This window comes from Lolium rigidum, chromosome 7, assembly GCF_022539505.1.
Source record: "Lolium rigidum isolate FL_2022 chromosome 7, APGP_CSIRO_Lrig_0.1, whole genome shotgun sequence".
In the NCBI taxonomy this organism is placed as follows: Eukaryota; Viridiplantae; Streptophyta; class Magnoliopsida; order Poales; family Poaceae; genus Lolium; species Lolium rigidum.
The window spans coordinates 173947972-173964084 of NC_061514.1; the positions used below are offsets into that span (position 1 = coordinate 173947972).

Below are 16113 nucleotides of genomic sequence, written 5' to 3' on the forward strand. Positions count from 1 at the left end.
GAACCGCAACAGAAGAAGAAGAGAACTTCGAACCAGAAGAGAGTGAACTTCATGGACTGGATTGCGTACCTGGCCGGAGTAGGATCGCCGCCTCGCGCTGCCGGATCTTCTTCTTCTCTCGCCGGAGAACTGCTGATGAGGTCGCAACCGAGAGAGTGAAAGCCTCTTCCTCCGGTGTCTTGCAATATGCCGCCAGAGACTCAAGAGAGCTCACCACCGGCGAACCTTCCTCGCCTCCGTCAACGGAATCCTGGTCGGAATCCTCGTCGGAATCGGCGTCGGGGTTGATCGACCAGAAACGCCCTATGGTCGTCCCCAACGTTCCTCTGGAAAAAACGCTCATTACCTTGACAAGAGATGATCGCTTTTAAATCAGGAGAATTTCACTTCCCGGCCTCTGCACCAACCAGGGATGCACACAACCATTTAGCATGAGTACTAAGATTTTTAATCTTGGTTAAGATTAAAGCATAGTCCTCAAGATAAATTACATGAGTACCAGGACCAGCCTGGGCCTTAAGTATAAATAGGAACCTAAATCCGCGTCCGTGAGGATTTGAACGCAGGTGCTGGGTTTGTACATCCACTCCCCCAACCACTTTATTTTCAGGGTGTCTCTAAGCCCCAGTCGACTGGAACTTATGTCTCAGTCGAATTAAATTAGTGTGTTTCAATGCGGACCTAAATAAAGTGTGAACAACAACACATACAAATCTTCAAGCAAAAACAAAATATAACAGTGGAGCACGTGACTAAGACATAAGTGAAACTTAGCAATTCCCTTATTTTTCATGTCTTTATGCTCTTTACATACAGTTAGTTGTTTGGGAGAAAGATATGGCGACATGACTGTTCCTAGCGAGCTAGGTATATAGGGGGGCTAGGTTAAGATCATGTGTATCCTGACCCGATGAAAGCGTTCATACCGTGAAAGGTTGACAGAAAGGGATTGTCAGCTAGCCAACGAAACGAATTGCCATAAACAATCAAGCTAACATGATCCCTATATACTTCGTACTTTTCAAAATCAGAAAGAAAAGACATGACTGATTTCTAGATACATATGCCAAGTATAGAAAAGACATTGGTCCAACTTATTGATGCCTCCCTGCTGTTGCCACATCTTAATACACGACGAATTAAGCAAAATCCATGGATCCACTGATCCACATTAATTATCCTGCTAAGCATTCCGTACGCAGCACCATGTAAGAGTATGAGTAGAGTAGTAGCTCCAATACATACGCACATGTCGTTTTGTGGGAGAGCAGCTTTCATTCCCATGCATCTCCATCAAGGGAGAAATGGAAAATCTCGATCCCAAAGATATCTATCTATCCATGTCCTTGTCATCGTAGCTAGATACATACATCAATGCCGTAATGGTGATCAAGGGGTCGGGAAAACGTGATGATCGGGCGAGATTAATTGCTACGATCGCGCGTGACATGATCCCGCTCTATCTCAATTAGCTTGTATGCGTATCGTTCAGACTTAAGACAACTCGACCACAGCGTGTGCTAGGCATGTAAGTCCACCTTCTGAATTAATGTACCTGCATTTTTCAGACAGCTCTATGCGCTCTTAACGATCTAAATGAGTAGTACAGTACTATATGTGTAGGATCTAAATATTCCCACTGCAATGCTTTTTTTTTTACTTTGCTAAGTGGATAATTTGCTGTATATATGGCGTCCAAATTACCAAGAACATGCATGCATATACACAGGTATTTTTTATTCATACCAGCTGGGATTTTGGATGCACACTGGCTATAGAAGGCAACAAAACAAGCTAGCTGTTCCTTCTGAACTCTTGATTTGTAGTGTGTGAATGCTGCCAATTGTCATCTTTCGTAGTTCACATTAATCTTTGTGTCCGGCATACGCTTTGCTTAAAAAAATAGTGCACACAAGCTAGCTAGTACGCGCACATTCCATTCGGAAATAAGTGATTTAATTTTATCTAAATATAGTGGTGTATAATTAAGTACCAAAATGTGTTTAGATACATTTATATTCAAACAAAGCTGAGTCACTTATTTTAAAACGAAATGTGTTACTCCCTCCGGTTCATATTAATTGACTATAATATGGATGTATCTAGACACATTTTAGTACTAACTATACTCTGTCTAGCCAGCCCGCTGCAATGCTTTGACTTGGTTGACTACCAAGGAGTCCTTCTTTGACCTTTCTAAACTGCAGTTAATGGAATGCCAACCCAGTGAAGGACCGTGGAGGTTAACACCGGTGCCACGGTTTTTTTTGGATGTACACTTGCTATGTTCGATTTGTAGTGAGTCGCGCATGTATACATGAATGCTGCCAACAGTCAACTTTTCTAGCTTGTATTAATTTTTCGAGACGGACGTACGATTGCTGCCAAAAATATACACATGAATGCTGCCAAAAATACATACAGAAGCTAGCTAGTACGTACGTGATTGCTGTTAGCTAAACTGATCCAGCTAGCTAGCTTGCTGCAATGCTTTGACTGGGTTGACTAACCAGGCATGTACATGTGTACTCGACGCTAGAAGGTCAAAGGAGTACTACACGGTATACAGGTGTCCTTCTTTGACCTTTTTCCTAGCTTCTCATATACCCATGTTTTATGTGGTGTTCATGAGACCACATATGCATGATATATTTTTTACTTTCTACATTACAGTTAATGACATGCCAACCCAGTGTGAGGGTAACACGGCGGCGCACAGTTGCAGCCACGCGTATAATTTCTCTTCAATTTGCAACTCAATAGAATGCATGATTGAACACATGCAACTAACATTCCTACAAATGGGTGGAGCATCAAGAGTACGTAAACCAGAAGTAAACTGAAATTGATCCAGAAGAGCAACTGTCAACGTAACTACGTGTGTGTGAGAGAGAGAGGGAGAGGAGTAAAAAACACCGCACCTAGATAGTAAAGCTAGCGGATCTCATCAAGAACGTTTTGTGCTTTGAAAATATACACACTTCTTCTTACTTGAGAACTCACATGGCCAACCTACTAGAACAATGTTGATTGCCACTTTGCGAGTAACCTAACCAACATGTGCTCGCTCCATTTCAAATTACTCTGTTTGAAAAAGTTAAACTTTTATAAAGTTTGAGCAACAATAAAGAAAATATTAATATCTAGAATGTCCAATAATTATTATTTGAACGATCATGAACTGTACTTTTGCATTGTATGCATGTGGTATTATAGATGCTGATATTTTTTTCGCTATATGGTTGTTCAAAGCATTCAAAATTTTACTTTGACCAAAACTAATATGTGCAGTAATACAAAAAAAAAATTGGAGTCTATACGGTTTAGACTTTCAGTGGCTACAGAAAGAGTTAATTAACCTTTTCCTGGGGTATATATGTTTTTTGATAAATGTGTAGATGATGCTTTTTTTTAACCAAATAGAGGACGCATATAGAGTTAATAATTTTTATTTGGAGTGAAGGAAATAAGCTTCATCAAAGAGAAAGTGCACCTTCTGCCTGTGTCACCAAGGATCCCCTTTCTAATTTCTTATCTTCTCTAAATTTAGGAAACTAGCTTATATTTGTTTTTTGAGAGCAGTCTGCCACTCCAGTCCACCTTACGGATGGCTTCTCCAGTACTCGGTTTTGCGATCATCATGTCAATATTAATGGTTTTCGTATCAGTTTCTAAAAATATGAAGAACCAATTAGAGAGTGAGATTGGTCCCTCAAAAAATTAAAGATGAGGATACAGTGGCCAATGTTTTGTGAAAGATCATGATGTTTAGTTAAAGAGCTCTTTTATGGTGATTGGCATGAAACTTTGGTTCCGTCTAATCGAATTTTGGTTCCGTCTAATGTAATTTTTTGTGACCGTTGATTAAATCTGTGATAAATTTTCTGTAAGTTTTATAATAATATGATACCTTAAAAGAGCTCTGGAACGGACGTTTTCATCAGTGTTCCCAAAAAAAAAATCAGAATCAGATCGGAGGATTTGATACATCTCGATAGAGGATTGTGATACATCTCGATAGAAACCAGGAGCGCCCGTCGCCGCCACGCAGCCGCCTCCCCGCCGACGCCGCTGCCCTGCAGCCGACGGCCCGCCGAGGCGCCGACGCCGCTGCCCCGCCAAGGCCGCCGCCCCACTGCCGCCGCCCACTGCCCGCAGCCGCCGCCCGCTGCCCCGCAGCCGACGCCGCCGCCACGCAGCCGCCGCCACACAGCCCCCGCCCCGCAGCCGACGCCCCGTCGACACCGCCGCCCCGCAGCCGACGCTGCCGTCCCGCAGCCGACGCCGCCACCGCGAGTCGCCGCCCGTCTGCCTTCAGGTATGAAGCACTAGTAGATAAAAGATTCACCTTCTCATTTAACCTGCCAGCCTAATCCCAATGTCGCAGCAATCTTCTGATGTGCTTCCACTGAAACTCAGATGCTTCTTGTATCGTTCATGCTATTGTAAGCAGTCCTAGAAAATAGAGAATAAACTAGTGATGAAGCTAACTTAGAACGACACACAATGTTTATCTTCTATTCCAAAATGACACACAATGTTTATGTACTAGTGGATAGATAACTTAGACTGAACTGTACCGCTATTAGGCCACATATATTCAGAGTTTCATTCAGCAGAACGGATCCATAGGCTCACATACATTTCATGTACTACGAGTCTAATCGAATTCAGATACTAGCAAATTCACATTAGTGAATGGCATTAGAGAGGACATACTTACATGAGATGTGAAGTTGAGCCGCCGCCGCGGCCGCCCACTCCTTCCTCGCCTAGCTCCGGCGGCCGAAACCCACCCACTGCCGCTATCGCTTCTCCCCTCGCCGGCCATGTCCGACGCCGCAGCCGCCTTTTCTCCCCTCGCTGTACTCAACCAACACCGTCGATCCTCCCCTCGCCAGGCGCCCTCCGTGGCCGCCGTCCCCTCCACCCCACGCTTCCCTCGGTCGTGGCCCCTGCCCTACGTCCCGGAGATCGCCGGGAGAGACCATATGCTTCACATTAGAATTTGAGTAAATCAATTGCAGTTTGGACTTCATACGAAGATAACCTAATCGAATTTGGAATCCATAAATCTTTTTGTCTTATTGAAAAATGATTAGAGAGTACTTAGATTCACTTAAAAATCAGAAAAGGTAAGGCTTAAGTTTCAAGCTGCATGGAAAAAAGCGGTAAAAATAAAGTATAACTGTATAAAGCTATATTTTGACAACATTTTCTTGTTTTTGCAGTATGTAGTTGGCAGATCAGATGAGGACTTGAAGTCACCCTTTGGCATTAAAATTCTGGACAAATTAAATCAGGCTTGGTATTATACTTCGTTATTTATTTTTGTTTGCACCCTGCATGTAATTTCTTTACTTTGTAAATGAGAGAAGATATTGGTTGTTGAGAATGGTGTTTCATTGAATGATTCCATCTAGTTCCTTGAGGTGAATGAAAACTGCTAGCATAGAGATGCTTGGGGGGTATCTTAATTTCTCTACACCAAAGTGTATCATAGAGTTGATTCAGGTATGACCAACTTCGTTACAATAGCTTATTTAAACATTTTTTAAATAAAGGTAGTGTTAAGTAAATTTGAAACAAAAAGATGTTGTGATTAGTTAAATTTGAAATGTAGGTGCATGCTACTTGATCTAGCTTCTCTTTTTTCCATACGAGCCTCAGTTCAGACAACAGTAAGCTAGGTTGTGGTTATCATATAAGTTGTATTGATTCTTGTTATAATGCTTTGGCTATCAATTATTTCAGTGAATAAAATAGGTTATTTTTTGTAGCTAAGATCTTCAACACAACTGTTTTATGCTCTGGTTTTCTGTAATGAGAGATTTTTTTGACAGATATTAAAAGGTGAACTGGACAAACTCCTCCAGAGAAAGATTAAGGAACCGGCAATAGACATCTTTTCAGAAGGGAAAGGGGTTGTGGCTGCTTCCATAGAACTGTTCGAGAATACATTTTGCTTGCATTGAAGCTGGAGTAGCAATTTCTTCTTCACCCATTTGTCTTTCCCTTGCCTACTAGTTGAATGTATCATTTTGTTGTGTGAATGTTGTGGAGCAGCAAATATTCTTGTCAAAATTCTATGAGGAAACATCGCAGTACAACTGAGATTTCGTATTGCATTTTATTTTATTTGGAAATAAAATGTACACCCTCCGTTTCAAAAGGGAAAGCTGCATGTTTTTTCCTTTCCTGCTAGAATATACACCCACCGCTCTGTTCCTAAATATAACACGTTTTGAGAGTTCATTCTGTTGTGTGATAGCATTGTGGAGCAACAAATAGTATTGTCCAAATTCAATGATGAAACAAAGCAATGGAATTGAGATTCCGCATTGCATTTCATTGTTTGAGAAACTGGGAAATCTGCATTGGACAAATTATAAATGATAACATAAAAAGGCTTTAAATCGCTCAATCCTTTTGATAACTAAAAAGTGAAGTAAATGTCACCAAGAACACAGTTCATCCCTCTGTTTGGACGGTTCGTGGCGAAAAACATAGAAAGGTATATACTCCCTCCGTTCCATGGAACATGAGCATCTAGTCATTGTATTTTTTTACAGAAAACTCCCTAGAAACTCAATTCTTCTCCGTTTTAACCCTTCAGATCTGGAATCCAAATTATGTTCTTCTCCTCCAAGCCATCCTCGCCGTTCCTCGCATCTGGCCGCATCTCCGCCGCCGGCCTGTCCCTAGCGGAGAGCACGGGTACTCTGCCGTTGTGTAGTGACTGGAGCCACAACAAGAAGAACAGTTCTCACATGAGATACATTGGCACTGGAATTTTCAGGAAGCAGTGGCCTTTGATGGTTTTGAGGAAGATGGTGTCTCCTCCTTTGTGCATGATGCTTCGGTGTCCTATGCAAAGAACAATCATTTTAATACTAATCTAAAGAAGAGCAAACATGTCCATGAAATTAAAGGTTTGGCATCAGCACAATCATTTAAATACTAATCTAAAGAAGAACAATCATTTTGAAACAGAGTTTACTTACAAATTCCAACTTTACTTCACACATCCTTCCCTACGGTTCACTATAGAGTCTGGAGGATCACATATGACATGTGCCTAGCAGTTTATCCCAGTCTCAACATCTAAACTACTAGGTTTAGATGTTCTGCAAAACATTCAGAAGTTGACGGTTAACTGAAAAATACTAGGTTGAATGTTATGCTATACCGGCGTAAAACCAGAACACCGCCTCAGCCTAAGTAAGTACTGGCATTCTGTGTAATGAGCTCGGATTACTGCCAGCTTTTTGAAAAAAAATTACTAAAAAGAACACTCCATCAAACAAAATAGAACATTCAGAGAAAAACAGACACATATTACAGAACTCTATTTTTTCGGGTAAAATTCCTACCAAATGGAGATAAAAATATGATACGAACAGCAACCTGGGCATCATTACAAGATCAAGAAGTGCTAAGAAAGGAAGCTCACATGCTGCAAACAAGAAGACTGCACCCGTTTTTACAGACAACTCTTGATAGGGCTATCTAATCTTTGAACTCCCTATGAAATAATATGCTACTAATAAGGACAACTCTTGTTTTCTTAACAGTAAACAAAATAGATTCTCGGCATTCAGTGTGATGGATCTCTCGCGCACAAAAGATGCTTGTTCACAATGCCAACACAATCCAAGTTTTAAAACAAACATGATGGCATTATGCCCTGTTTATCCTGCACTTCGTTAAACAAAATTCATGAACAAATCTCAACTTCAGAAAAGATTAGTTAAAGAAACATCACGATCGTGCCACACCAATCATATATACCTTTGGCCTGGACTCAAGAAAAGGGGAAAGAACTAGAGGAGGACGACAACCTTACCGGAGATGTGAAGTTGCGCGGCCGCCGCCCGCTCCTTACTCGCTTTGATCCGGCGGCCGCCAGCAACCCAAGCCGACATCGCTCCTTCGTCGCGAAGTTCAATTTGAACCGTGATCTCGTTGATCACGTCCGAACGTCGCGGCCGCTCCTCCTCATCGGCCACGTTCGAACGTCGCCGCCTCTTCTCCCCTCGCTGGCCACGTGCCCACGTCCGAACGCCGCCGCCACCGCTCCTCCTGTAGCCGGCCACGTCCCCTCCGTCGCCGCCCATCCGTGCCGATCCAGGTTGAAAAGGAACGTCGCCGCCTCTGTCGTTTCCCTCCGTCGCAGCCGGCCCCCTCCGCTCCGTCTCGTGGGATCGCCGGGAGATCGCATGGTTGAGAGAGAGATGAGAGACCGACAGTTGATCATTGCTTTAAGATGTGTGCACATATACTCAATTATTGCTTTAAGATTTGTGTAGTTTCGGCCGCTCAAAAGGATACCCGTCTTTTTATAATGTTGGCAAAATATATTTGAGGTTCCGGTCCCACAAATTTTGGTTCCGGCCCCACATTTTTGGTTCCGTCAGTTTGGTTCCGTCTATTTTCCACCGTCAGATCGAGGTGGATAGACGGTTATTAAAAATGTCAATCACTGTAAAACTTGTATTAGTTAAAATAGAAAATAAAAATACATGCCCATGATTGGCACTCACGTGTCTAGCACAATACACATACATATCCATTCCTTTTATTTTACCACACTTTTGCATGTTTGGTCTTTTAAGCCTGCCACTCCGGTCCATCCTATTATTGGCTTCTGCGGTATTCAATTTTGCATTCTTCAAGTCAAGGTTTGTCGCTGACACATCTAAATCACAACATGGTGTTTATAATTTCTTTAACCAATGTAAAGAACGAGATTGGTCCTTAACAAAGCAATGAGGACAATGAGGGAAGGACACTCATCCCCCCCCCCCCCCGACCGCTCTAGACCCGCTACAGTACCTGCTCCTCCTCACCGGGCCTCTCCTTCCTCCTCTCCACCGGAATAGCCGGCCGGAGATGGAGATGAGAAGGCGCCGGACTGTATATTACTAGTATTAGCTTTAGATTTGGTCCCGTTATGGCGTTTGGCGTTGATGCTGGGAGGGAGGTGGTGGATCTGAGCAGCCAGATCTAGCACCGCAACGTCTTCCTCCTCGACCTCATGGAGCTCCGGCGGTCGGAGCCGAAGGTGTGGCGGCGGAGGGGGATGAGGATCTCCATAAATAAGGCTGGCTTAGGCGGATCTGGTGGCTGCAGATGCAGCAGCAAGCTGCTTCTTCTTCCTCGTCGAGGTGGCGAGAGAAAGGAGTTCTTGATTGCTGCCTCTGCCTGGCCGTCGGATCTGCAGCAGGGAAGCTCGTCGGCTTCTTCTCGGAGGTTCTCCACGGCGCCGCTGTCGCCGTACTCTATGGCTGAAAGGCAGCCCCTCCACTGGAGGACTACCACGGCGCCTCTGTCGCCGGATTTCATGGACGAAGGGCGGCCCCTCCATCCTCGTGCGGTGGCAACAGGCCACCCTCAAGGCAGCAACAACCTCCGCAAGGCGCTTCTGCCAGCTCGGAGGCTCTCCAGTTTCGGCGGAGTTGGCTCCCACCTCTGCGTCCCAAGTGGTTTCGTCCCCGGCGGCGCAGAGGTTGACTCCGGTGAGATTCGTCGCGGTGAAGAAGGAACTGGACCTGATCGCGTTTGCGTTTTCTTTCAAGGTCCTCAGTGTAATTTGTACGGGACAGTTTGTAATTTCCCAGTTCTTTCAGGCCTTATCTGTAAAATGTACCTCACCGCTGATAATATGAAGCCCTAGGTCCTTCGGGACCTTTTCCTTGTTCAAAAAAAAAGGAGAATGAGGTGGGAAATGAAGAAGTGAGCCACTCGTTTGGTTAGGAAAGTGGATGTATAAACTAGGCACCCAAGTTCATGTCCTAATGGACACAAATTTGGGATTTTAATATATTAAAAAAAACATTGTAGGGGTTTCCCCTACCACATTCTTTAAAAATGAGAGATAAAAAATGACAGTTAAAGAAGAAAAAAAAACATCTTAGGGCCCTTCTAAACAAATTAGTTGTTCCATATATAAAAATAAAGAGGACACTGATACGTCTCCGACGTATCGATAATTTCTTATGTTCCATGCCATATTATTGATGATACCTACATGTTTTATGCACACTTTATGTCATATTCGTGCATTTTCTGGAACTAACCTATTAACAAGATGCCGAAGTGCCAGTTGCCGTTTTCTGCTGTTTTTGGTTTCAGAAATCCTAGTAACGAAATATTCTCGGAATCGAACGAAATCAAGACCCAAGTTCCTATTTTCACCGGAAGCATCCAGAACACCCGAGAGCCGCCAGAGGGGGCCCTGTGGGACCCAGATGATAGGGTGGCGCGGCCTGGGCCCTGGCCGCGCCAGCCTATGGTGCCGCCGCCTCTTCGACCCTCTGACGCTGCCCTTCCGCCTATTTAAAGCCTCCGTCGAGAAAACCCTGATGCGAAAAACCACGATACGGAAAACCTTACTGAGACGCCGCCGCCGCCGATCCCATCTCGGGGGATTCTGGAGATCTCCTCCGGCACCCTGCCGGAGAGGGGATTCATCTCCCGGAGGACTCTACACCGCCATGGTCGCCTCCGGAGTGATGAGTGAGTAGTTCACCCCCGGACTATGGGTCCATAGCAGGTAGCTAGATGGTTGTCTTCTCCTCATTGTGCTTCATTGTTGGATCTTGTGAGCTGCCTAACATGATCAAGATCATCTATCTGTAATACTCTATGTTGTGTTTGTCGGGATCCGATGGATAGAGAATACCATGTTATGTTAATTATCAAGTTATTACATATATGTTGTTTATGATCTTGCATGCTCTCCGTTACTAGTAGAGGCTCTGGCCAAGTTTTTGCTTTTAACTCCAAGAGGGAGTATTTATGCTCGATAGTGGGTTCATGCCTGCATTGACACCTGGGACAGTGACAGAAAGTTCTAAGGTTGTGTTGTGCTCTTGCCACTAGGGATAAAACATTGGCGCTATGTCCGAGGATGTAGTTGTTGATTACATTACGCACCATACTTAATGCAATTGTCCGTTGTTTTGCAACTTAATACCTGGAAGGGGTTCGGACGATAACCTGAAGGTGGACTTTTTAGGCATAGATGCGGTTGGATGGCGGTCTATGTACTTTGTCGTAATGCCCAATTAAATCTCACTATACTTATCATGCCATGTATGTGCATTGTTATGCCCTCTCTATTTGTCAATTGCCCGACTGTAATTTGTTCACCCAACATGCTTTTATCTTATGGGAGAGACACCTCTAGTGAACTGTGGACCCCGGTCCATTCTTTTAATACTGAAATACAAATCTGCTGCAATACTTGTTTTACTATTTTCTCTCGCAAACAATCATCTTCCACACAATTCGGTTAATCCTTTGTTACAGACAAGCCGGTGAGATTGACAACCTCACCGTTTCGTTGGGGCAAAGTACTTTGGTTGTGTTGTGCAGGTTTCACGTTGGCGCCGGAATCTCCGGTGTTGCGCCGCACTACATCCCGCCGCCATCAACCTTCAACGTGCTTCTTGACTCCTACTGGTTCGATTAAACCTTGGTTTCTTACCGAGGGAAACTTGCCGCTGTGCGCATCACACCTTCCTCTTGGGGTTCCCAACGGACGTGTCAACTACACGCATCAAGCAAATTTACGGCGCCGTTGCCGGGGAGATCAAGACACGCTGCAAGGGGAGTCTCCACTTCTCAATCTCTTTACTTTGTTTTTGTCTTGCTTTATTTTATTTACTACTTTGTTTGCTGCACTTATATCAAAACACAAAAAAATTAGTTGCTAGCTTTACTTTATTTACTGTCTTGTTTGCCATATCAAAAACACAAAAAAATAGTTTACTTGCATTTACTTTATCTAGTTTGCTTTATTTACTACTGCTAAAATGGCCAACCCTGAAAATACTAAGTTGTGTGATTTCACTAGCACAAATAATAATGATTTCCTATGCACACATATTGCTCCACCTGCTACTACAGCGGAATTCTTTGAAATTAAACCTGCTTTACTGAATCTTGTTATGCGAGAGCAATTTTCTGGTGTTAGTTCCGATGATGCTGCTTGCCCATCTCAATAATTTTGTTGAACTATGTGAAATGCAAAAGTATAAAGATGTAGATGGTGACATTATAAAATTAAAATTGTTTCCTTTCTCATTAAGAGGAAGAGCTAAAGATTGGTTGCTATCTCTCGCCTAAGAATAGTATTGATTCATGGACTAAATGCAAGGATGCTTTTATTGGTAGATATTATCCCCCTGCTAAAATTATATCTTTGAGGAGTAGCATAATGAATTTTAAACAATTGGATAATGAACATGTTGCTCAAGCTTGGGAAAGAATGAAATCTTTGGTTAAAAATTGCCCAACCCATGGATCGACTACTTGGATGATCATCCAAACCTTCTATGCAGGACTAAATTTTTCTTCACGGAATTTATTGGATTCAGCTGCTGGAGGTACCTTTATGTCCATCACTCTTGGTGAAGCAACAAAGCTCCTTGATAATATGATGGTTAATTACTCTGAATGGCACACGGAAAAAGCTCCACAAGGTAAGAAGGTAAATTCTGTTGAAGAATCCTCTTCCTTGAATGATAAGGTTGATGCTATTATGTCTATGCTTGTGAATGATAGGACTAATGTTGATCCTAATAATGTTCCGTTAGCTTCATTGGTTGCCCAAGAAGAACATGTTGATGTAAACTTCATTAAAAATAATAATTTCAACAACAATGCTTATCGGAACAATTCTAGTAATAACTATAGGCCATATCCTTATAATAATGGTAACGGTTATGCTAATTCTTATGAGAATTCTTACAACAATAATAGGAATACACCCCCTGGACTTGAAGCCATGCTTAAATAATTTATTAGTACACAAACTGCCTTTAACAAATCTGTTGAGGAAAAGCTCAATAAAATTGATATTCTTGCTTCTAGAGTTGATAGTCTTGCCTCTGATGTTGATCTTTTGAAATCGAAAGTTATGCCTAATAGGGATATTGAAAATAAATTGTTACTACAGCAAATGCCATCCAAGTTAGAATTAATGAGAATATAAGATTAATGGTTGAACTGCGTGCTAGGTGGGATAGAGAAGAAAATGAAAAACTAGCTAAAAAGGAAAATGTAGCTAAAGTTTGGATTATTACCACCACTAGCAATGCTAATAATTCACATGTTGCTGCACCTCCTACTATCAATGGTAAAATAATTGGTGTTGGCAATGCTTCTACTCCTAGTGCAAAGCGCGCAAAATTACCCGAAACCTGCTAAAACTGCTGAAACTGCTAGTGATAAAACTGCTGAAATTTTTTCCAACCTTGGGGATGATAATCCCATTGCCTTAGATTGTAATGATTTAGATTTTGATGATTGCCACATCTCTGAAGTTATAAAGTTCTTGCAAAAACTTGCTAAAAGTCCTAATGCTAGTGCTGTAAACTTGGCTTTCACAAAACATATTACAAATGCTCTCATAAAAGCTAGAGAAGAGAAACTAAAACTTGAAACTTCTATTCCTAGAAAGCTAGAGGATGGTTGGGAGCCCATCATTAAAATGAGAGTCAAAGATTTTGATTGTAATGCTTTATGTGATCTTGGTGCAAGTATTTCAGTTATGCCTAAAAAAGTCTATGATATGCTTGACCTGCCACCATTGAAGAATTGTTATCTGGATGTTAATCTCGCTGATAATGCTAAAAAGAAACCTTTGGGGAGAGTTGATAATGTTCATATTATGGTTAACAATAACCTTGTCCCCGTTGATTTTGTTGTCTTGGATATTGAATGCAATGCATCTTGCCCCATTATATTGGGAAGACCTTTTCTTCGAACCGTTGGTGCTACTATTGATATGAAGGAAGGTAATATTAAATATCAATTTCCTCTCAAGAAAGGTATGGAACACTTCCCTAGAAAGAGAATGAAGGTACCTTATGATTCTATTATTAGAACAAATTATGATGTTGATGCTTCATCTCTCGATAATACTTGAGTTACACTTTCTGCGCCTAGCTGAAAGGCGTTAAAGAAAAGCGCTTATGGGAGACAACCCATGTTTTTACTCCAGTATTTTTGTTTTATATTTGTGTCTTGGAAGTTGTTTACTACTGTAGCAACCTCTCCTTATCTTAGTTTTGAGTTTTGTTGTGCCAAGTAAAGTCTTTGATAGAAAAGTAAGTACTAGATTTGGATTACTGCGCAGTTACAGATTTCTTTGCTGTCACGAATCTGGGTCTACCTCCCTGTAGGAAGCTCAGAAAACTAAGCCAATTTACGTGCATGATCCTCAGATATGTACGCAACTTTCATTCAATTTGAGCATTTTCATTTGAGCGAGTCTGGTGGCCTAATAAAATCCATCTTTACGGACTGTTCTGTTTTGACAGATTCTGTCTTTTATTTTGTATTGCCTCTTTTGCTATGTTGGATGAATTTCTTTGATCCACTAATGTCCAGTAGCTTTATGCAATGTCCAGAAGTGTTAAGAATGATTGTGTCACCTCTGAACATGTGAATTTTTGTTATGCACTAACCCTCTAATAAGTTGTTTCGAGTTTGGTGTGGAGGAAGTTTTCAAGGATCAAGAGAGGAGTATGATGCAATATGATCAAGGAGAGTGAAAGCTCTAAGCTTGGGGATGCCCCGGTGGTTCACCCCTGCATATTCTAAGAAGACTCAAGCGTCTAAGCTTGGGGATGCCCAAGGCATCCCCTTCTTCATCGACAACATTATCAGGTTCCTCCCCTGAAACTATATTTTTATTCCGTCACATCTTATGCACTTTGCTTGGAGCGTCGGTTTGTTTTTGTTTTTTGTTTTGTTTGAATAAAATGGATCCTAGCATTCACTTTATGGGAGAGAGACACGCTCCGCTGTAGCATATGGACAAATATGTCCTTAGGCTCTACTCATAGTATTCATGGCGAAGTTTCTTCTTCGTTAAATTGTTATATGGTTGGAATTGGAAAATGCTACATGTAGTAACTCTAAAATGTCTTGGATAATTTGATACTTGGCAATTGTTGTGCTCATGTTTAAGCTCTTGCATCATATACTTTGCACCCATTAATGAAGAAATACTTAGAGCTTGCTAATTTGGTTTGCATATTTGGTTCCTCTAGAGTCTAGATAACATCTAGTATTGAGTTTTGAACAACAAGGAAGACGGTATGGAGTCTTATAATGTTTACAATATGTCTTTTATGTGAGTTTTACTGTACCGTTCATCCTTGTGTTTGTTTCAAATAACCTTGCTAGCCTAAACCTTGTATCGAGAGGGAATACTTCTCATGCATCCAAAATACTTGAGCCAACCACTATGCCATTTGTGTCCACCATAACTACCTACTACATGGTATTTATCCGCCATTCCAAAGTAAATTGCTTGAGTGCTACCTTTAAAATTCCATCATTCACCTTTGCAATATATAGCTCATGGGACAAGTAGCTTAAAAACTATTGTGGTATTGAATATGTACTTATGCACTTTATCTCTTATTAAGTTGCTTGTTGTGCGATAACCATGTTTCTGGGCACGCCATCAACTATTCTTTGTTGAATATCATGTGAGTTGCTATGCATGTCCGTCTTGTCTGAAGTAAGAGAGATCTACCACCTTAATGGTTGGAGCATGCATATTGTTAGAGAAGAACATTGGGCCGCTAACTAAAGCCATGATTCATGGTGGAAGTTTCAGTTTTGGACGCATATCCTCAATCTCATATGAGAATAATAATTGTTGCCACATGCTTATGCATTAAAGAGGAGTCCATTATCTGTTGTCCATGTTGTCCCGGTATGGATGTCTAAGTTGAGAATAATCAAAAGCGAGAAATCCAAAATGCGAGCTTTCTCCTTAGACCTTTGTACGAGCGGCATGGAGGTACCCCATTGTGACACTTGGTTAAAACATGTGCATTGCAAAGATCCGGTAGTCCAAGCTGATTAGGACGAGGTGCGGGCACTATTAGTATACTATGCATGAGACTTGCAACTTGTAAGATATAATTTACATAACTCATATGCTTTATTACTACCGTTGACAAAATTGTTTCATGTTTTCAAAATAAAAGCACTAGCACAAATATAGCAATCGATTCTTTCCTCTTTGAAGGACCATTCTTTTTACTTTTATGTTGAGTCAGTTCACCTATCTCTTTCCACCTCAAG

General features: G+C 41.9%; 1 long non-coding RNA gene across 1 annotated transcript; it reads left to right on the plus strand.

Annotated features, from left to right (window-relative positions):
- Positions 1-5318: 5318 nt before the first annotated feature.
- LOC124679436 lies at positions 5319-6172 on the plus strand. The gene is made up of 2 exons (XR_006994981.1): positions 5319-5514; positions 5844-6172. It is a non-coding gene; the product is annotated as an uncharacterized LOC124679436 (long non-coding RNA).
- Positions 6173-16113: the final 9941 nt, after the last annotated feature.